Source organism: Helianthus annuus, chromosome 6 (genome assembly GCF_002127325.2).
Source record: "Helianthus annuus cultivar XRQ/B chromosome 6, HanXRQr2.0-SUNRISE, whole genome shotgun sequence".
NCBI lineage: Eukaryota > Viridiplantae > Streptophyta > Magnoliopsida > Asterales > Asteraceae > Helianthus > Helianthus annuus.
Genome location: NC_035438.2, coordinates 83,449,764 through 83,474,186, shown reverse-complemented (window position 1 = coordinate 83,474,186; position 24,423 = coordinate 83,449,764). Strand labels below are relative to the sequence as shown.

The 24,423-nt window shown below is 38.6% G+C and overlaps 1 long non-coding RNA gene across 2 annotated transcripts; it reads left to right on the top strand.

Annotated features, from left to right (window-relative positions):
* The first annotated feature begins 22,766 nt into the window (after positions 1-22,766).
* Positions 22,767-23,743, top strand: LOC110891784. 2 transcript variants are annotated; one of them, XR_002565556.2, is made up of 2 exons: positions 22,767-22,931; positions 23,044-23,743. It is a non-coding gene; the product is annotated as an uncharacterized LOC110891784 (long non-coding RNA). The 2 variants fall into 2 exon arrangements; XR_004861074.1 differs by having other exon boundaries at positions 22,768-22,931; positions 23,581-23,743.
* The last annotated feature ends 680 nt before the right edge of the window (positions 23,744-24,423 follow it).

Here is a 24,423-nt window from a genome sequence, read left to right as displayed (position 1 = left end):
TCAATGTGTTTTGTCTTAAAATGATGAATAGGGTTTTTTGTTATGTTAATTGTTGTCTCGTTATCTACGAAATAGGCGTGTTCAGAAATTGCAAACCGTAGTCTCTCATCTGCTGTTGAATCCACAATATCTGTGAACAACAGCTGCTAGCCGAGACGTACTCAGCTTCGTAAGTAGAGAGAGCGACCGTAGTCTGTTTCTTACACTGCCACATTACCAGACGAGTTCTAAAGAACCGGTGAGTACCCAAGTTTAAGTATATAGCATAAGTATAAAAAGTGTTTAAAATGAATCCACATAGCAACCTAGTTATCAAGATTAACATATCAATGGCATGCAATATTCAAGTCAACCCTTTGTTTACGCAAATAAGAATGAAATTTAACATGACCTCTCGTTCACGGGTGGTGCGTTACTCCTATAGCGCTATACATGTTAAATGGAGGCTCGTACGAAGCTAATGACTATTGTATCACAAAAGAATCACCCAAGAATATGAATCAAGTATAACAAGTAAGTATGCATGTATTTGGATTGTTTTGTGCATTACATAAAGTATAATGTGTTGTAAAGCTTCCTTTGAAATCCCATGAAGTGTACTCACGGTTTTGCAAAACTTCCTTTGAAATCCCGTGAAGAGTTGTAAGTTGAGGTTGGAATCACCAAGCCACCCTATATGGGGAAACAAGGTGTGTATGTAACACCTCGCAAAAATCATATCCAATAAAATATAGACACGTGTCATGTAAGACAAACGTGTCAGGAACCCAGATCAAATAAAGATGTGTGGTAGGATTTAAAAGGGGCACATGTTATCAAATTACCTCTGAGCGACCCGAGGGCGACATGTTATTAAAATACCTCTGATCGACACAAGTTACAAATCCCAAGATCCTTGAATCATTTTGATAAACATCTGATATAATAGCCGGTTGTTTTAAATAAATAAAGTTCCATTTTTATATGGAAAATTGGATTTGTAAATTATTGATATAACATTCGGAAGATTGGATTCTTGATTGAAAGAATTAAAACTTGAATAAATTCATGTTCCTTATGTTACCGACATTTCCAAAGCTTGACACTAGGGGCCAAAATGTTGTAAGAGCATGCAAGGCATGCAAAGGCTGAGATAATGGTCCCTCAACTGCAGTAAAGGCATGAGAATTCGGACTTGTAAGAGTTGCATGGTCAAAATTTGGAAGTTTACAAATTTTGGATTCTGGCCATCGGTTACGGACCGTATGGCTTCGAGCTTACGGTCCGCAAGGGTTGGTTACGGACCGCATCCGATTTAGCATACGGTCCGCAAGAAGCATATCTGGGCACATCAGACCAGGGTCGGTTACGGACTGCATCCATATAGGCTTACGGTCCGCAAGGGGTGGATACGGACCGCAAGACATTTTGCTTACGGTCCGTAAGCCTGTCGCTGGCAGCAGAAAATGGACAGCTGCCTGTTCAGCCTGTTGCACCGCCTTATTAACATGGTTTTCAAAATCAGGGGCTTGCTATCCCACAATCCCTAAAATTTCGAGCTTTTAGTTATTATCACAAAACAGCTGTTAACAGTGGACTCGAGACCATCAGATTACGACTCGAGACCATAAGATCTCGACTCAAGACCATCATATCTCGACTCGAAATCATCAGGTCCTCAAATCTTTTCAACTCGAGACCATAAGGTTGCGACTCGAGACCATAAAGGTACAACTCGAGACCAAGGTTGCGACTCGAGACCATAAGGCTACAACTCGAGACCATAAGGTTGCGACTCGAGACCTCATAACTGACTCGAGATCTCATAACTCAGTCGACACCTAACTCGAGACCTGACTCGAGACCTCACTCGAAACCTCCTTACCTTAGGCTGTTTGATGTGAACTAAATTTCAGCTCGATCCGCGCAAACAGGTGGTTTGCTGTTAAATACTTGGTTTTGTTAACACTTAATTAACTAATCAGAATCAGATAACTTTTTACAAAACAAAAATAGCTTAACTTGAATGAGCTTCTTATGTATCATTTCTGGCCAAGGCTGATTTAATACATCTATTTATTGTTCAAGTATTATAAAAGCTATGTTGAGTATGCATTACAAATGTGAAATGTCTTAATTCTGGCCAAAGCTGATTTAATTCATTTATGTTTAGCATGCTTGACAAGTGCATAACTAAAGTGATTGTCTCATTTCTGGCCAAAGCTGATTTGTCACGATTACTTTGCACACATACTTAAATGATTACACTTCTGGCCAAAGCTGATTTGTCTTCGTTTAAGTATAATTTTTTAACTAAGTCTATAATTTTGATGTTAGTAATAGACAATATCACAGCTTCATAATTAATATGGTCATTATTTATGCCTGCCTTAGTATAACATGCCCTTAGATCACATTAGGACTTCTTTCTTAGTATCATAACTTGCTCATCTTATTTCCACTATCAACACCCAATTGCGGGATTCCACCTTTGACCGGTGATAACTTTGCTGAATGGAAGGATGCCCTCATGCTTACACTAGGATTGCTAGATTTTGATTATGCTCTTAGAGAGAATAAGCTGTTGGTGCAGTCATCTGTCACCTTCGTCTTAGTTTCGAGTCTCGTTCGCGTTGTGGATCCAGTCAGACATGACATCACATGTGACATCATCTTGATGACATCACATGTGATGTCATCATATTGAAACAACAGCAAACGACAAAGTGATATTTGGTTATTATGGTGAATGGTAGCTATTTTGTAAGTGGACCAAAGATTGGACCAATGAGAACTCACCAAACAAAGGGCCAATGATATGAGAGTTCAAGAAGACAAAATGAATATTGAATAATCAAAGTGGCAATTCGCTTATTTGGCCAACTTATGGTCCAATGAGGAATCACTTATGTGAAGACAAAAGTTATATTGATTGTGGAGCATGGGAATCGCTTATATGGTCAAACGTTACAGATCGCTTATAAGGAACTTGTCGGTTCGCTGATATGGTCAACATGCATGAACCGCCTTTATGGCATGTCTCTATGGGCGGTTCATAACTAGTATATATAGGTCACTTTGTCATTTCATTTGTAACTGTTGTTCAGAATTGATACCGAGGTGTTGCCGGTATTTTCCCGAAGCATTACCGTATTACCCGAAATATCATCTGATTCTTGAAAGATGGATACTGAATTTTATAACGCTTTTGCTACTCCGACCTCGATTACCCAAAGTGCTTTGATAGAAAATGAAACCGGAACGTCTCAGAAGCCACCAAAACTCATGGATATTGATGATTACAACGTGTGGTCAGAACGATTCGGAAATTGGGTTGAAGCTTATCATCTTGATGCATGGGAACACACCGAGGAACCATATGTTAAACCAGTTAAAAATGGTGTGCAACTAACACTTCGAGAGATGAGTACAGATGAGAAAAAGAAATATCGGGATGAGAAGCTTATGGTGAGTCTACTTCAGCAAGCGATAAAAGAAGATATTCTGATCTTGCTTCAACATGACGGAACTGCATATTCGATATGGACAGAATTGGAAGCCAAGTTTACAGGAAGTGACGATATGTTAAAGAACAAAATGTCTCTCATGAAGAAAGAATTTGATTTGTTTCGGGGATTGAAAAATGAAACCACCAAACAAATTATTGATCGATACTGTAATTTGGTGAGAAATATGACAAAATTGGGGGTTAAGAAAGATACTGATGAATTAACTGAAAAACTTGCAGATGCACTTCCATATGAAATCTGGGGAACATTCTTGATGATGCTGAAGTCTAACAAAGTGGAATACAAAAAGATGAAACTCGGAGACTTCATAAAGCATTTAGAAGCTCAAGAGATGGAGCAGAGAAAGATCGCTAGGATGAAGAACTACGATGGAGAGCAGGATATCAGTCTGTACTACAAGCATGGTGCTACTGATTCAACAAAGTTCTCTCCTAAGATCGAAACTGCTTACAGCGTTAAAGATTCTGCTGAGAAGACGACACCCCAGGGATCAAGCAGCAGCACAAGATTTTCATCTTTTGATCCTAACATCTCTGTAACAAAGAATGGTAGAAAACTTCAGTGTAACATAGTGTTGAGCCTTGAAAATGATCAAGACTACACTGAAGATATTGCTAAGAATCAAATGTCTTTGTTAGGGATGATTTTAGAATCTTATAGTTGTTTTGTTGCAGGAAAGATCGGAAATCCAATGCTTACGAAAGAGGATTACGATCAGATTGATGCAGAAGAAATGGAATTGATGGATATAAAATGGTGTATGGCGAGTGTGATGAGACGAGCTGAAAAGTTCAAACAAATTACTGGCCGTGATGACTTTCGAGATGCAAATGTTTCAACTTTAGGTTTTGATAAATCTAAAGTTACATGTTTTCGTTGCAGGGAGAAGGGGCATTTCAAGAGGGAATGCAAAAACCGTGAAGCTACCGGTGCCCAGAATCCTTTCGGAAACAATGATTATCACAAGAAGGCCATTTATCATCAAATCACACAACCAGCACAGCAGCATCAGGCACAAACAGCTCATGGAAGAGATGTGGTTGATAAAAGGGCATGTGTTGTTAGTCAGGGAAAATATGATAATTTTACCTGGGAAAAATATCTTCCAAAAGAAAGCAAAGTGTGTGTAGCTGAACAAAATGACGAGAAGTTGGCTGAAGGATTTACTTGGAATGATTTCTGTACAGATCAAGACTTTATGGCCAAAAATACTTCTAATGCTTTCTTTGCTAATGCTTATGATTTAAAATGTGCAGAAAGATGCAGAAAAGTCATGGAAGCTGCTGAAGAGAGACGAAGAAAGATTCAAGAGGAGGCTGAAGAGGAAGAGAGATTGAAGGAAGAAGCAAAAGCTGAAAAATTGAGAAGAGCTCATTTTTTAAATTCAGGCAGGACAGTGAAAGAAGTTCCTGAATTTGAAATTAAAGTGGATGCTGAACCGGTCATGGTCCAAGAAAAGTGCATGAACTGTGATTCGCTGATCAAGCAGAACAATGAGCTGCTGCACAACATTCACAAGTTAAAAGAATCGTATGACACAATGAACAGAGAAATCAACAAATACACAGATTCTGGTGGTGAACAAGCTGAAGCTATGAATACTTTGAAGATAGCATATCTGAGACAGCTTGATACGGCGAACTATAACATAAAGAAATGTGCAGATCTCGAGCTTCAGTTAGCGACACAAAAGATAGAAACTGAGAAAGTCAAGAAATTATTGGACAGCTACTCATGTTCTACTTTTGTTGTTGACAGGATTTATCCGGTGGTGAAAGATTTGAAGACCTTTGAAGAAGTGAAGATTGGTGAAGAAGAACAATCCGTGACAAAAGATGAAGAAAAAGTGAAAGCTTCTGGTAAGAAACCGAGTGTATCTTACAACAGATGTCCGCCCCCAGTCGAAAATGGATATTGATGCGTGTTAGTGTATATATATTTTTAGATGTTTATTTAAGCCCTTTTTACACTTTTAGCCAAGTTTTAAATTTATAAAACACGATATTTACTAACACTAAGCACACATATGGGCAAGTGCACCCATCGTGGACGTAGTATAGTGTTGGTAAGATACCGAGGTCGTCCAAGGACACAAGAGCTTTTAATACCGGTTTATCCTCAACGTCTAATCAAATCAAAAAGTTAGAAAAATGTTTTAAACTAAGAAAAATAAAAACTAACTAAATGCTGAAAAATAAAATAAAATAAAAACAGATAGACAAGATGAATCACTTGGATCCGACACGTGTATTAGTATAACCTTTGATTATTTTCGCACTTTTGCACTTGTTTAAGAGATTATCTTAGTTATTGTAGTAGGCCCCTTTTTCGGAGGTGACGTTACCCTCAACCCAGTAGTTTGAGTCAGCAAGGATACAATCCTAAAGGGTCGGATTATTGAAAGATAATGAATTAAGTTATTAATGCAAATTATGGTAGGCCCCGTTTTCGGCGGTGACGTTACCCTCGGCTAAGTAGTCTGAGTCAGCAGGGATACAGTCCTAAATAGCCGGGTTATAGTATTAATAGTAGTTAGCTTATGAGGGGGTCAAAGAGTTTGGATCCCCGCCATCCAATACCTATGGGCATTGAAGGAGATCCTACTAAATTTGACCCAGGTCCCAAGCAGGACCTCTAAACGCTGAACAAGGGCAAGACCTTTACCAAACCGTTCCCTTAACCCCCGACCAGGTAGCCAACATACCTCCATATAGACCGTGGAGATATGAATGGTGAAAATCTTTTATTTTATATAGACAGTAAAATAATGCCAAGACACCACGGACAAACGATAAGGAAAGATCACCTTCAACATAAGTAACTAGTTATTAAAGTCATTAATACAAAACCAAATAAAAAGTGCAAAAGATTTAAAAATAAAAAGTATTATACTAAACACTTGTCTTCACCAAGTGATGTAAGAGACTTAGGCAAACATGGCCTTGATTGTCAAGAACTCTTACGATCAATCTTGGATCCCGAGACGACTCACACACTCTATGATGGACAATGGATGATGGTGGTGGATGATGGTGTTATGGTGGTGATGGGTGGTGGATGAAGTGTGAGAGAGGTGGTGTGCCAAGGGATGAGAGAGAATGAAACCAAGCTCCTCTATTTATAGGCTGAACAGAACGCTGGACACGGCCCCGTGTCCGCTGGACACGGCCCCGTGCCCGTCTGACATTCTCTCTCTTCATTAATTGTAATTGCGAATTACAATTAATGCGTCTGCTGTACTTTCAACACGCCCCCGTGTCCGCTGGGCATGGCCCCGTGGTGAGCAATGGAAGCTTCTACTGGTTTGTCTTTTCTGCTGCTTCCTGGGCACGCCCCCGTGTTCACTGGACACGGGGCGTGTTCAGTCTTCTGTTCTCTTCTCTTTGTCTTGGGAGGTGCCGTTTAGGGTCCGGGCAGTTTACTTTTGTTCCTTTTCTTGTATTTATGGTAGAATTAGTGGTCTTTTTGCTTCTTTTGTGATTTTGAGCTCATTTCATCCTGAAAATACAAAAGGAAGACAAAAACACTCTTTTTCCAACATTAGTACTTAAAAAGGGTTAGTTTTATGCCTTAATTGATGTGTTTTATATGTTGCATTTTACACACATCAAATACCCCCACACTTGAACTTTTGCTTGTCCTCAAGCAAAACTCTTTTAATGTGGCTTACACTCCCAAATGGAATAGGTAGAAGAGAAGTTTTAACTTGTCCTAGAGTGTCGGGAATCCAAGGTTTGTATAGGTTCTATTTTTATTTTATTTACAATCTTATTCGTCATGGTTTATTTTGAACTTTTTCATAAGATAAACTACTTATTTGGGCATAGCATGCCTTATTAAAATTCCATTTATATACAAGTTCACATACCTCACGGGAGATCACTCAATCACTCGGCCGAAGGTGTATATTTAAGTGAATCGCTCGAGAGCGGCACGGATTTACATTTTCCATATGCTTGCCAAGCGATCAATCCTCCTCCTTTTTAACTTTTTACCTTTGTAAATATCAAGAGGTCTTTTGGGGTGAAGGCTTGGGTTTAAAGGTGGGTGGTTGGTTAGTGGTTAGTAAAAAGGGCGAAAATCGTAACAAGTGTCGGTTTTCGTGAAATACCTTATTTTTGGTGACATTTATTTTTGAAGTATTTCTCCAAACAAGCTTTTTGTAGCTTATGTTTGTTTTTGACTTCATTCATTTTTTTTTTTTTTTTTTTCGTCACGTAAAGGGTATGTTTATGAAAAACCGAGTTTGTTACTAAAATAAAGGTGAAAAAAATAGAAAAGGTTTTTGGTGGGTAAAAAAATTGTTTTGGGGGTAATGAAATGAAAGGTTTAGGCTCAAAGGGGTTTTCTAGGGGGGTTTTGGGTAGGTAAAAAAAAATTGAAAAATAATGGTTTTGAAAGAAAATAGTTAGTCCTAATGCCTCCATCATTTACTTACTTGGATTTAAGTTGGTAAGGACCGGGAATGTATCGTCGTGGCAAGTTCTAGATTTGTAAAGACCGAGCGGCTATTCACACAAGAAACGAAAAATGAGCATTTAATCTAAATATGTGTATTTTTATGCTCAATAAAGGCTCAAAACTCACTTTTTGTGGGAATGGGTTTTTAATGTGACCAAGCATATATAATCGAATTTTAGCTAGGCTTGTTATACCGGTTCATAATTTTCTTATGTTAGTTCTTTTTATCACGACGCTATCGGTTGTAAGTTTGTAAAAATATAACCCTTTTATAACTTGTTATTCCCAACTTAAACTAAGACAAGTAAATAAAAAAAAATGAAAAAGTTTTTGAAAAAAAATTTGGGGTGTTTAGCAGTTCCAATAGAGTTTTGTGTAAGGCTTGTTTTAGGATTTTGCAAAATTCCAAGGTTTTAGCATCCCCCCCACACTTAAATTACACATTGTCCTCAATGCGTCCAAAAATAAAGTTTTTGGTTGATTAGAATATGTAAAAGTGTGTTTAAAAACAAAGATTTGTGTTACTGGCACTCTGGACACGGCCCCGTGTTGACCGGGCACGGCCCCGTGGTCAAGTGCCAGTAACAAAAATTATAGAAGTGAAACAGAAGCCTGGACACGGGGGCGTGTTCGCTGAACACGGCCCGTGTCCAGTTACCTGAACTGGGTGATTTCCTGCAGGGGGCTCAGCACGGGGCCGTGTTGGTTGGGCACGGCCCGTGTGGAGCCTTCTGTTATGGAGATTTTTGTCGGTTTGTTCTGTTCTTCTGCATGGTTCCATTTTTTCTCGTTCCCTTTTTCATCCATTACCACCACGAGTCCATAAATCATAAAAACCATCATAACATTGCTAATAGAGAGATAATACATAAAAAAGTTACATAGATAGTAAGCTTATGGAGTTCTAGCCCTATGTTTTATTTTAATGTTAGCAAAATTTCCAAGAATCTACTGATCTTGGTTAGATAAGGCTTTGTAGAGCTCCATCTTTCGGACACGTTTCTCCTCATATGTCGGCAAGCCACTCCTCTACCTCCCTTGGAAGGAGGAAGGAAGGCTCGTTTGCATTTGTTTGAGGAGTTTCAACTTCCGCCGGGACTTCTTGTGGGATTTCCATAGGAGGTTCCGCGGGGATGTCTCCCCACCCGGTAGGGTTGTTAATACCGAGTGCTAAGTTCCAGTCTTGTTGTGGAAGGACTGGTTCCATGGGAGGTGCCACCAAAATGTTTAACCTTTGGTGCAAAAGGTTAATCTCTTGGAAGCTGCTTTCCAATCCCATCGTAAGATCGTTGATACGGTCAATGAGGACCTCCTCTACGGACGTCATTTCGTCGAGAGCCTCTCTTAGTGCTATCACGTAGTGCACAAGTGTGGCTTCAACGGAGGGCCTCCTTCCCCTTCGGCTGTTTGAGGAATGAACGGATGATGTTTCGCTGTTTTCACTCGCCATTCTACGAAAAATAAACCAAAAATAGTTTATAAGACTAAACAGTTTCTGGACACGGCCCCGTGCTCATTGAGCACGGCCCCGTGTTCATCTTTCTGCAGAATTTTGGAGCAAGGAATCTTGGGTTTTTAAGTTATTTTCTGGGTTTATGCAAGCTTTTTGTCAGCAAATAACTTTAAACAATGTTACATAACATGTTTTTACCAAGATTCTATGATCAAAACTCATTGTTCCCTACCACAAAGATTGAAAATTCAAACTTTTCATGGTAGTTCTTGAAGAAAGATGAAGAAGAAGGAAATGTCTAGAAGAGGAAAGGACAAGATGGGTTGTTGGAAACTTCTTTTAGACTTACCTAGGATTGTTTGAGAGAAGATTCCTTCAAATCTCTGTCCCCAAGTTGGTCCAAATGTGCAGGATTTTTGGCTGCATTTATAGAAAACGACAGCCTGCTGAACACGGCCCCGTGTCCGCTGGACACGGCCCCGTGTGTAGCGAAAATTCTGACACAGTTTGTCCGTATTCTGACGTCATGATCAGAAGGGAATCTTTTGATGGACACGGGGGCGTGTTGGCCGAGCACGGCCCCGTGTCGGAAAGCTGATTTATGAAGTTTTGTCTTTATTAAGGAGCTAATTCTTATCGGGTGGCTCCTGACTTGTTGGAACAACCCCATAGTGCCTAAGATACCTTAATTGTCCTATACTAAGGCGAGAACGCAAGAGGTTGTCGGTGAGGGTAATTCCTATTTTCATTCTAGGTGGACAAGTCCAACCCTTTCCCGGGCTCTCGTTAAAGAAGGTGTATGCCGAATCGCTCAGGTCTATGTATGCACCGAACGAGGTCGATGGGGAGTCCTTCACGGCACAATCGGCACAGGGACGACTATCGTCCACGTCTTGTCTAGGAAGAAAGGTATTTTTGGGAGCAACGAGGTTGTTAGAATGCGGTTCCAACATTTCCTCATGGTCATCATCTTGGGATGGATCTAAGAAATCCTTCCTAAGTTCTTTTGACCAATTTAGAAGTAGTTCTTCTAGTTGAAATAGCTCGTCAAGGAGCATATCTCCTAGAATATCTGGTTGGGCGCACTCGAGGGAGAAATAGTGTTTATTTTTACTTTCGCCCCTCTTAAAGTTACAAGGAATTGGTGGGTCTATATAGTGTGGCCTATAAGTGAGGAAGAAACATTTTAATTCCTCGTGTTCGCCTCCACATATTTGACACCACAAACCATAAGAGTGCCGAAAGTAAAAAGAATCACTATTACTCATGTTTGTATCAGAAGTTACCAACCGCCGGGATCAAACGGTTCTGTTTTCAGCAACTGAATCTTGGGCACGGGGGCGTGTTGAGTGGACACGGCCCCGTGTTCAGCCTACTGTCTGATATAAAACAGGATTGCCAGTTCCAATGATTGGGCACGGGGGCGTGTTCAGCGGGCACGGCCCCGTGCTGAGCTCTGCAGAAGCTGAAAAATCTAAAAAAAAATCCTAAAAATTAAAGAAAAATAAAAAGATGATTAGGCCGTTGATTCCTAACTTTCTTAAAATCCTTGTGTCCCCGGCAGCGGCGCCAAAAACTTGATGCGTGTTAGTGTATATATATTTTTAGATGTTTATTTAAGCCCTTTTTACACTTTTAGCCAAGTTTTAAATTTATAAAACACGATATTTACTAACACTAAGCACACATATGGGCAAGTGCACCCATCGTGGACGTAGTATAGTGTTGGTAAGATACCGAGGTCGTCCAAGGACACAAGAGCTTTTAATACCGGTTTATCCTCAACGTCTAATCAAATCAAAAAGTTAGAAAAATGTTTTAAACTAAGAAAAATAAAAACTAACTAAATGCTGAAAAATAAAATAAAATAAAAACAGATAGACAAGATGAATCACTTGGATCCGACACGTGTATTAGTATAACCTTTGATTATTTTCGCACTTTTGCACTTGTTTAAGAGATTATCTTAGTTATTGTAGTAGGCCCCTTTTTCGGAGGTGACGTTACCCTCAACCCAGTAGTTTGAGTCAGCAAGGATACAATCCTAAACGGTCGGATTATTGAAAGATAATGAATTAAGTTATTAATGCAAATTATGGTAGGCCCCGTTTTCGGCGGTGACGTTACCCTCGGCTAAGTAGTCTGAGTCAGCAGGGATACAGTCCTAAATAGCCGGGTTATAGTATTAATAGTAGTTAGCTTATGAGGGGGTCAAAGAGTTTGGATCCCCGCCATCCAATACCTATGGGCATTGAAGGAGATCCTACTAAATTTGACCCAGGTCCCAAGCAGGACCTCTAAACGCTGAACAAGGGCAAGACCTTTACCAAACCGTTCCCTTAACCCCCGACCAGGTAGCCAACATACCTCCATATAGACCGTGGAGATATGAATGGTGAAAATCTTTTATTTTATATAGACAGTAAAATAATGCCAAGACACCACGGACAAACGATAAGGAAAGATCACCTTCAACATAAGTAACTAGTTATTAAAGTCATTAATACAAAACCAAATAAAAAGTGCAAAAGATTTAAAAATAAAAAGTATTATACTAAACACTTGTCTTCACCAAGTGATGTAAGAGACTTAGGCAAACATGGCCTTGATTGTCAAGAACTCTTACGATCAATCTTGGATCCCGAGACGACTCACACACTCTATGATGGACAATGGATGATGGTGGTGGATGATGGTGTTATGGTGGTGATGGGTGGTGGATGAAGTGTGAGAGAGGTGGTGTGCCAAGGGATGAGAGAGAATGAAACCAAGCTCCTCTATTTATAGGCTGAACAGAACGCTGGACACGGCCCCGTGTCCGCTGGACACGGCCCCGTGCCCGTCTGACATTCTCTCTCTTCATTAATTGTAATTGCGAATTACAATTAATGCGCCTGCTGTACTTTCAACACGCCCCCGTGTCCGCTGGGCACGGCCCCGTGGTGAGCAATGGAAGCTTCTACTGGTTTGTCTTTTCTGCTGCTTCCTGGGCACGCCCCCGTGTTCACTGGACACGGGGCGTGTTCAGTCTTCTGTTCTCTTCTCTTTGTCTTGGGAGGTGCCGTTTAGGGTCCGGGCAGTTTACTTTTGTTCCTTTTCTTGTATTTATGGTAGAATTAGTGGTCTTTTTGCTTCTTTTGTGATTTTGAGCTCATTTCATCCTGAAAATACAAAAGGAAGACAAAAACACTCTTTTTCCAACATTAGTACTTAAAAAGGGTTAGTTTTATGCCTTAATTGATGTGTTTTATATGTTGCATTTTACACACATCAATATTCACCCCGAAATCCTAATTCAGAAAGAGTCAATAAAGCAATCAATCTGAAATGGGAGTCTGGGCTGTCGGATAACTTGCCAGAAAGTATCGATGTCACGTACACGTCATCAGACACTGATCATGAGTCAAAGTTGATAAAAAGTGTGGTCGATCAGGTGTTAGACAAAGATGACAATGAGGAGTCAAAATCCGAGTCAAAGTCTGAGTCTAGTGCGTCAAAGCAAACAGTCAAAAAGGACAAACGGGTTTATGACAAAGAGTTTTTAATTTCGAAATCTAATTTGAATGATGAATCAGTCAAAGTAGCATATACTTTGAAGGGTTCTGACAAATTATATTCAGATGAAAGTTTTCCAATAAGAAGTGTCAGAATTGAAATGATTCAAAAGGTTTTCAAAATCACAGAAATTAATATTTCTGAAATAAAAGATTTTAATCTTAACGGAAAACCTAAACAGTACACTTCAAGAGATCAACAAAGAATTAACAAGAAAATGGGTTACAATTGTGGTTATAGTTTTCAACAGAAATCAAACCATAATCGTAATTTCAAAAAGAAAGGTCTCGGTTTTATTCCACCGAAAAACTATAAAAATGAAAAATTTTATAAACAAAAAAATGTGTTTGTTTCAGGGAAAACTTCGGAAGCTGAAAAAGAAAAATTATTCAGAAATCAGACAAATCAGGAATTCCTTGCCAAGAAGCAAGAAGAACCAAAGAAGACCGAAGTTCTAAAGAAGGTTGAAAAGAGATCCTGTTTTCAGTGTAAAGCTGTTGGTCATCTTGCGAAAGATTGTCCGATGACATTCAGACCAAAACAGGAAATCTCAAGAAAAATGAAAGACAAAGTTGTTGAAACGACTGAACTATCAACCCGGAAGTTTACAGGATTTGAGAATTCAACTTATGAAAAAGGAGAATCTTCAAAGAGTGCTTCCAAACGCATAGCCAAAGAATCAAATCAGAAATGGGTTGTGAAAGGTTCAGGTAACAGTTCTGGTGATGAATCTGATTCCATAAAATCAGAGGAGCCATGTGTTGAAGGAAAGGTTGTAAAGAAAACTCCGAAAGTGGACGATGTGAATTTTCCGCCACTACATGCTAAAAATTACAAATCTAAAATCGGAAAAGTTGATGTTCCAAATCAATTTTATTCAGACAAAAAGAAAATTGATGTTGGAAAAACTTTCAACGGCAATGTGAAACGCATCTTTGGAAGAATGGCCAGTGGTAAGGCCCAAAGCATTCAGGAGTTTTATGCTTCCAAAGGATGGGTTTACAAGTCGGTTAAAAAGAGGGATGAAAATGATGAGGTTACACCCAAGGATGGTCAGGCTTGGGTGGATATATTTTTCCAAGAATAAAATCCTGACTTGCCGGAGATCCCAAGATGGTATTGCGGATCATGAATCGGCATCTTTCTAAATCTGTTTGTGAAGTTGCAGGACTTGCCGGAACTCCCAGGTTTGTAAGCGAGGAGTAGGAATCGGCATCTTGAGAATTCAACCTAAAGATGGTAATTGGTTGAAAAACAGGTTTGAAGAGCTTGAATTGCTAAACTTACAAGTGGTTGTATGGTAGTAATTGGTGTAGATCTTACAAATGGTTAAATCAGGGTCATTAAATTGGACTTGATTTAATTATCATTCAAGAATTTGGTAAACAAAGTGATGATTTGAACCCCATTTTACAAAAGATAAAAACAACTAAACTTATTTTCCGGAAAAACCATTCTGATTAAAACAAACTTAAGTGTTTTGAAATCATTATGGGAAAATAGTTTGTTGTGAGGGGGAGTTCTGATTGTTTAAGCCAAACGGATGGAGAATTGAAGTGTTTTGATATCAGTTGTCATGTTCTGTACAGCTTGTTTTCAATTTTCTTTAGATGTATTTGAATTTTAGGGGGAGTAAGAATTTTTAGAAAATCCAAAAACATCAGAAAATTTGAAAAAGTCAAAAACATGATAAAACTAAAAAATGAGTTTTTGTTGCATAAAAGAAGACGTTGCATAAAAGAGGAAATGATAGTACATCAGTGGACTATCACAACACGCTAAAGAATTGGAAAGTTTAAATGTGATAAACGATCTTACTGCGGATGTGTCAGTAGATTTTTGCACATTTAGTAAATTGAAACGAGATATAAACCTAAATCAAACTTGCTTGATTCGTGGGTAACTATTCTTGGATATATGGGTAACCCCCGAAATCTTGTTTGAAAGGTCCCGTATTCTGAGATACTAGGTCTTTATACTCAGTGATATCTGGGGTATTATCCCGGGACTTCTGCTGTATGGAAGTACTGACCTAGTCCCCGGATAATACTTTCTGCTAAAGCTTTGAAACATAAGCTTCGCCCTCAGCATGCTGATGAAACAATAAAATTGATAGTCGCTGCTGTTGAAATGCAAAAAGATCCTCTAAAGGGGACCCACCAAAAGTCGAAGCCGTCATCTCTCTGCGTATACGGAAGTATCGACCTGAGCTCTCACGGCCCTCGCACATAACCCCTTTACAGATATCATCTGTGGTATACTCACCTGTAAGACTGAATATTTGGGATCTGGATACGGGAGTATATTCAAGTGGAGTGATACACAATTAAGTTTAAGTCTCTAAAACATTAATATCGTATCTCGAATCGATTGAAATTTGTGTTGAAAATTTAAGTGGACAAACATACTGACAATCTAGGTAAATTGTTTAGAACTGAGAATGTTTAAAGCTTAACGGTGTTAGTGATTTGTCTCAAAACTGATATGATCCTCTTGCACGAGCTCACAAAAAATATTGTTTGTAAATAGTTTATTTCTGCATTTTAGTTTCTTTATTTCAAAATACAAAAAGATTTTCAGTGTGTTTTAGCATAAAGTTTTGAAAAAAAAATCAAAAAGATTTTCGACAACTGATATTGAAAAGTTGATATTCATAATTCCAGGTGCTAAACATGACGAACAGATGGTTTGGGAGAGTGTGTTGGTTTTGATAACAAAAATGATATATATCTCCAAGTGGTTCTTCAAATTGTAAAATCATTTTGTGATTGTATATTTCTGTGAATGATTCACTAGATACGTTCATATTATCATCGGGAGATTTATTTCTGGGTAGAGGATGTGCAGGTTTTGAAGACCAGGTTCCGATACCTGAAGTCTTTGTGATTACAACAAGCCAGACTGCGATCCCAGCATTTCGAAAGGGGGAGTCTGAAGACATCAAAGTAGAGATTGATCATGGAGAGTTTGTTAATGATGATAAGAAGAGAAGATTAAGAGTTGAGGATGCTTGCACTGTAAGAAAAGACTGAAGTCGTTGAAGACTCGACACTTAAGACTCGTCAACATCTGAGGGGGAGTCTGTTGGTGCAGTCATCTGTCACCTTCGTCTTAGTTTCGAGTCTCGTTCGCGTTGTGGATCCAGTCAGACATGACATCACATGTGACATCATCTTGATGACATCACATGTGATGTCATCATATTGAAACAACAGCAAACGACAAAGTGATATTTGGTTATTATGGTGAATGGTAGCTATTTTGTAAGTGGACCAAAGATTGGACCAATGAGAACTCACCAAACAAAGGGCCAATGATATGAGAGTTCAAGAAGACAAAATGAATATTGAATAATCAAAGTGGCAATTCGCTTATTTGGCCAACTTATGGTCCAATGAGGAATCACTTATGTGAAGACAAAAGTTATATTGATTGTGGAGCATGGGAATCGCTTATATGGTCAAACGTTACAGATCGCTTATAAGGAACTTGTCGGTTCGCTGATATGGTCAACATGCATGAACCGCCTTTATGGCATGTCTCTATGGGCGGTTCATAACTAGTATATATAGGTCACTTTGTCATTTCATTTGTAACTGTTGTTCAGAATTGATACCGAGGTGCTGCCGGTATTTCCTCTTACTGTAATCGTTTGTAATATCAATATACGAGAGGATTAAAGTGTGAAACAAGCTCTGTATATGTTCGTTTCTTTGTTTCCGCCGCTGAAACGGATTTGAGCTCTTCCGAACGACTCATTTAGGTCGAAGTCCGATCCTACATAAGCCAGCGGACCTTACCACTCAAAGTACTGCTGCTGAGCAGATAGTTCATGAAAAATGGACTAGGTGTAACCGCATGTCTCTCATGTTCATGAAGAAATCCATTCATAATGCAATTAGAGGCGTTATTCCTGATTCTGAGGATGCTAAAACCTACCTGGCTTCTGTGGAGGCTCAATTCAAAGGAACATCAAAAGCACACGCTAGTACTCTTATCCTCAAGCTGGTGACGACTAAGTATGATGGGAGGAACGGCATTCGCGAACACATCATGATGATGCATTACATGGCCAATAAGCTGAAAGGGCTAGAGATGGAAATCAGTGATGGTTTTCTTGTTCACTTCATCATCACTTCGCTTCCTTCGTCCTATGAAGCATTCAAAATCAATTACAACACTCGGAAGGACAAATGGACGATGAGTGAGCTGGTCGCTATGTACGTACAGGAGCAAGAGCGTATGAAGATGGATCGCACAACTGATGTTGCTAACTTCACCACCTCCAACTCTAAGAAGAGGAAGCACAATCATCAAAGAAAGGATGCTTCCAAAGTCCAAAAGCCAAATCTTAATACAAGTGCACCTTCCAGCTCTAAGAGCTCCTTAGGCAAACCCTATTGCAATTTCTGTAAGAAAACAGGACATAAGCAAAAGGAATGCCCTGACTTCAAGGAGTGGCTGGCTAAGAAAGGTAATGATTTTTTCATGATACTTGAGTCCTTTAATTTAAATGTTCCTGCTAATTCTTGGTGGTTTGATTCTGGTTCTATGGTTCATGTAACCAACTCTACTCAGGGACTCCTTTCAATCCGGAAGCTGGGAAGAAACCAAAGAACACTTAAAGTTGGGGATGATCGGGAATTAGAAGTGAAGGCCATAGGAACATTACAATTATTTTTGAAAACTGGTTTATGTATTAAACTTTATGATACCTTATATGTTCCTAAGGTAACTCGGAACCTTGTATCAGGACCAAATTTAGACATGGACGGTTTTGTCGTTTCTCATGGTCATCGCAAACTCTCTATTCTCTATGATTCCGTTGTTTATGGTACTGGCATTCTGGATGGTGGTCTCTATAGATTAGAACTAGATGATAATTTTTTCAAATCTTTGTTGTCATATAATATTAATGAATCACTCACAAAGATGAAACAGATTCGAGACTTAGAGACTTCATCTATGTTGTGGCATCAACATTTAGGCTACATCTCAAGAGAACGATTAAATCGTCTCGTAAAGGATGAAGTCTTACCTCCTCTCGATTTCACTGATTTTGGAACATGTGTCAAATGTCTTAAAGGCAAAATGACATCAGCAAATAAGAAAGGTGCCACTAGGAGTTCTAATTTATTAGAACTCATTCATACTGACATTAGTGGCCCTTACCAAATCGCTGGCATAACAGGACATACTTCATTTATCACTTTCATTGATGATTATTCTCGTTACATGTACTTGTATCTTATTAAGGAAAAGTCTGAATCTCTTACAACTTTTAAAGATTATAAAGCTGAAGTTGAAAAGCAATTAGATCGTCAGATTAAAGTTGTGAGATCAGATAGAGGCGGTGAATATTATGGAAGACATACTGATGTGGGTCAAGCTCCTGGTCCATTTTATGAGTTTTGTAAGGGCCAAGGGATTATAAACCAATACACCATGCCTGGTACACCTCAACAGAACGGTGTCGCTGAACGAAGAAATCGTACCCTTATGAACATGGTGCGCAGTATGTTAGCCAACACTAATTTACCATTATTCCTCTGGACTGAAGCGTTAAAAGCAGCTGTTCATATACTCAATAGAGTTCTTTCTAAGTCTGTCCCTAAAACTCCTTATGAACTTTGGACAGGAAGGAAACCGAGTCTTAAATATATGAAAGTATGGGGCTGCATTGCTGAAGCACAACTCTATAATCCTTTCCTAAGGAAACTTGACCCTAAAACAGTTACCTGTTTCTTTATTGGGTATCCTGATCATTCGAAGGGTTATCGTTTCTATTGTCCTTCCCATGTCACCCGTATTGTTGAAACCAAGTGTGATGTGTTCCTGGAGGATTTCAAGGTCAGTGGGAGCAGTATCAACCCTTACGAAGAATTGCAAGAAGTACAAGACGCGGGGGGGAGAGACTCGTCGCTTACCATTACTCCGTTTACTCCTCTTGTACCCCATGCAACTGCACCTGAAGCTACTGCACAAACTCCATCTCCACAATCAGAACCCATTATACCTCATAACGAAGGCACATCAAACGCTCAAAACCAAGACAACGCTGAACCCGAAAATCAACTCAGGAGGTCATCTAGGCAAAGAAGGCCTACTAATTGGGATGATTATGTTACCTACCTGACTGAAATGGATGCTGGAAAGCTCAATGATCCTATCTCTTATAATGAGGCCATTAGTAGTGATCAGTCTTCTGAATGGAATAAAGCAATGATTGATGAGCTTGAATTCATGAAGAAAAATGACGTTTGGGATTTGGTAGAATTACCCAACGGTGTCAAACCTGTAAGTTGTAAATGGGTGTTCAAAACAAAACTGGATCCGAATGGGAACGTTGAACGCTACAAAGCGAGATTGGTTGCAAAGGGCTACACTCAGAAAGAGGGAATTGATTATCAAGAGACGTTTTCACCTGTCTCTCGTAAAAATTCATTAAGGATCGTTATGGCCCTAGTAGCTCATTTTGATTTAGAGCTGCATCAGATGGACGTCAAAACTGCTTTCCTTAACGGAGACTTAGATGAAGATATTTACATGAAACAACCTGAAGGCTTTAAACCTGAAGGTCAGGAGCATCTAGTCTGTAAGTTGAAGAAATCCATTTACGGGTTAAAACAAGCATCACGTCAATGGTACCTCAAGTTTGATGAAGTCATGAAGAAGCAAGGTTTTATGAAGAATCATGTGGATCAATGCACCTACCTCAAGATGAGTGGGAGTAACTTTACTACACTTGTCCTTTACGTAGATGATATTCTATTGGCAAGTAGTAGTTTAGACATGTTGCATGAGTCGAAGCGATTACTCTCGCATAACTTCGACATGAAGGATCTCGGAGATGCTTCTTACGTCATTGGCATCGAAATTCACCAAGATAGACACAAAGGGATCTTAGGATTGTCTCAAAAGACTTACATAGATCGTGTCCTTACACGTTACAACATGCAACAGTGCAAACCCTCAGTCATTCCAGTAGTTAAGGGAGATGTTTTCGGTTCATTCCAGTGTCCGACAACAGAGGTTAAAAAGGAGCAAATGAGCCAGATACCTTACGCGTTAGTAGTCGGGAGCCTGATGTATGCTCAAGTCTGTACTCGCCCAGATATCACTTATATTGCTGGAATGCTAGGTCGTTATCAGACTAATCCTGGCCTAGATCACTGGAAAGCAGCTAAGAAGGTCCTTAGATATCTGCAAGGAACGAAAGACTATAAACTGACTTATAGAAGAAGTGATCACTTAGAAGTGGTAGGTTATTCTGATTCTGACTTTGCCAAATGCAAAGATGACAAGAAATCCACTTCAGGCTACATCTTTATGTTAGCAGGCGGACCTATCTCATGGAAGAGTCATAAACAACAGTTAACTACAATTTCCACAATGATGGCAGAATACATTGTTGTTTACAACGCAACCTGTCATGGAATGTTGCTTAGAAATCTGATCACTGGACTCAAAATCGTTAATTCCATTTCTAGACCATTGAAGCTTTACTGTGATAACTCAGCTGCCGTTAGTTTCTCGAACAGTAACAGTTCGACTAGAGCTGGTTTATATCTCGATACAAAATATTTGTTCGTACGTGAACGAGTTGAGGAAAATAATATTTGTATTGAGTATATTAGTACTAAAGATATGCTTGCGGATCCGAGGATTAAAGGTCTCCCACCTAAAGTTTTCGAAGAACATGTATCGAATATGGGACTTACTAAAGACCTTATTTAATGGCATATTGTACTAGCTTATGTTTTAATTAATGAAATTTCCTCAGTTTGATTTTGTATGTCTCTAACATATGTTCTGCCGGTGTAATGACATATAGACAAATATAAATACAAATCAGACGCTAAAGGGCTTATGTGTATTTTGATCATAACTATTAGGTTTTAAATTGAGGCTATAGTATGACTAATGGGGGTCCTGAGTCGGACGATGACTCAACGGTTGTATTTCTCTGCTATAGTTCTTGGTTTAAGGCTAAAATGAGTGTTAACTCCTGGCCAGGCTCATCTAATACTCATGATAAATGATTACTCGGCTAAGTGGGAGAATGTGAGATTAAATATATTATTATTATTATTATTATTATTATTATTATTATTATTATTATTATAATATTTAATCTTGTAGCCATTATAATCATTTATATTATATAGATCAAAATATATTAATAACCTATTAATAATTAGTTGGTAATTGTTGATGGACCATATTACCCTTATTAACTAATTGGGTTTCCTCTTGGGTGTATATATAAGGAGATTATTAGAGAGTTTAAGGGTTACACAAGTTACACAATTTCACAACCCTCATAACATCATATTCGGCTCTCTCTCCATAACCGATTCCTTCCCTAGTTTCGGTTCATCACCATCATAACTTTACACCCTAACACTATGTTCCCGAGTCATTTAACAGGGGGAGGGGAGGGGAGGGGAGGGGAAGGAAAATTTTCTCTCCTAATCTCTCCAATTTGGGAGGATGAATATATGGTCATATTTGGTCATATTTTCTTCCCTTTTCCCTCCCCTCCCCCTGTTAAATGAAACTCAGGAACATGGTTTTTCATATTTTCATCTCTTTTTCCTCCCCTCCACCTGTTAAATGAGTCTCGGGAACAGAGTGTAAGGAGGAACCAGATCATCCTGACAAGTATGTCGAACTCAATGGCTGCATCTCTGACAGGATTCTCTGCTGGCCTGTCTGCTGTAACAGGTATGTTATTCATATTTTCCATTATGTTTAAACAGAACTAATCAGCATTTTTTTCCAATTCTCTAACCCGAGACTGCTTTGAACCATATACAACATCTGATTACAATTCACCGAGGAAGCAAAGGGAGAAAGCTTAAGCCAGACTAGAATATGCCACCAAACCGAGTACAGTAAACACGAAGTAATAAGATTATCCGAAGTTTCCATGGAATCTTGCTGATATAACTAATACCAAGATTTCTTAGTCTTGAATTATTAGTATAAAATATATTTTAGAGTTATGTCGACCCTAATTTTGGTTATGCTATTGTCACAAAAAAGTCTTTATTTAGGGTTTAAGTTGAGGCCACCAAGGGTTGAGCGTTTGGAGGATTAACACTAAAAGCTTATTAAAATTCACATGTCGTAAGCTCAATGTTTTATATATATATGATGAAACTTAGCTTCCTTAGACCTATATTTTTATCCGTTTCCAACACATTAGTCTAAATCATACACACTTAAAATAATGTAATCCGAACTTATACACGACCTGGTTAAACTGTTTCTTTAAATGAGTCTATCAAGTTATGAGTTGTGTAAATTGTTGTTATCAACCTTTAAACATGTTAAATGGGTTAAAGGATTTTAATAAGTGGCCCGTTAATCGAGTCATGTTTAATTAAATGGATTAATAGGTCTACTTGATGTTTATAATTTATAACAAGTTGAACAAATAATACAAATGCTGATAATTTTCATGTCCTATATTAAATTACTGCAACTACTATACAATACATGTGTTAAGTACAGGGGCGGATTTACAGCCAAGGAAGGGGTTTCCGGGAACCCGTTTGGTTCGTGATTTATAGTGTTAATTTTAATACAAAAGACTGCAAGAACCTGTTAATATTTATCAGGGGAACCTCATAACAGAAGCTGAGAAGTGGTCTGCTGGTAAAGCGCGTGGTGTATGAAATAATGTGTCTGAGTTCGAATCTTATCAGTCCCTTTTATTCTTTTCTTTTTTTTTTTTGTTTTTTCCTCTCAAAACGAATTAGGGTTTACCTTTTGATGTTTACGCGCCTCTTTCGTTTACTCCCAGTTCCAACACACACACACACACACAAACACGACCACTGCACAACACCCCTATCTCCCACTCAAGCCACCACACACATGACCGCAGCCGCCGGAGCCCGGAGCCACCCCTTCTGAGTTCTGACTTCTCCTTTCACTCAGTTCAGGTTTGTTGATTTTAACATTCAGTTTGTTGATTTTTGATTCAATCTATGAGTAGTGATGTTATATCTTAGAATTTATTGATTTTATTTCTTGAACTTTTGTGTTGAAACTTAGAATTTAGGAATTAGGGATGCTCCGTTGATTGCTTTAGTTATCTTTTGCTTGGACCCCACGATTGTTGAGGCATACTCTATTGCGCTTCCTGCACCAAGCTCTAGACTTTGATTGGAAATTTACACCATGTTTTAGCTGTGTTCTATATTGAGATCGCGTATGGGCATGACAGCAGCAGGTGATCAGTGGTTCGGTCACGGCGTGTTAACATTCATTTTTTATAGTGATTCTCTGGTTGGGATTCTGTTTAAATCTTGCCATCAAGCTAAAGAAATTAGCCATTAGGAAAGAGGTCCACTAACATGTCCATTTGTCTCCAGAAAAGTATCTCTTCTCCATTGACCTGCTTTCTTTTCAGAAAGTCAAAAACATCAATATTTAAATCTTTTAAACTAATCCACCACTGTTGGATGTTTTTCCAAATTCCTCTAATTGATTTTTTCACTAGTGTATAGTTTCCAAGGATCTCCTATTATGGTAATTGCTGTTAATAATAGGTTCTCATAAGCTTGATGCCTTTCTTTTGTATTTCTATAGGATAAGTGATGGATACATGAACGATTCTTGCATTTACTATATTGAAAGGGAGTTCTTACAACGAGTTTCGATCGAGAATGTAATGCAATGTTTTCAAAAGATATGAAACCTCGTAGGGAATACGTATTTTTTTATTCATAAAAACCATTTTGTAAATTTATCATGATGGTGTTTTTTTCATTATTGTATCATATTTTTATTATGTGATGAACTTTACCCGACCCGACCCAACCCGAACCGTCGAACCGACCCGTATTTTTTTATGTTCGGACACAAGTTACTGGAACATTTAAAAAAGTGAACCCCTTGGAAAAAATTTCTGGATCCGCCACTGGTTAAGTACCTGAAAAAAACATAGTTTTCCTCATCAAATATAATTTCCATGGTTTAAACAATAACAATGGCATTATCTATATATTAATTACCTATATATTACCTATATATTAATTTTAGAAGTGAATGAACAGCAACTTCATTAAGGGATAAACAAATAGTATTGGATACCGACCGGTACCGAGCCGTACCGAGCCGTACCAGGTATATTCGGTACCAGTACACACTTTTGAGGATTTCGGTAACGGTATTTTCGGTACCGGTTGGTACCGACCTCATCAAATCCTGTAGCAACGTAGCAATGCAAGTAATTGCACCGTTTAGATTACTTTACATACACACAGTAAGTAAACTGCATTTCGTTTGAATGAGGTTTTATATACACAACAACTTATTTTGCTTTCTTTTTGTCTATTTTCTGTAATGAATGAATTGTAGCATGTAAAATTAACTTGGATATTTAGATTATTGATGAGCAAATCGTATCAAATCCTATAATCAAACCGGTAT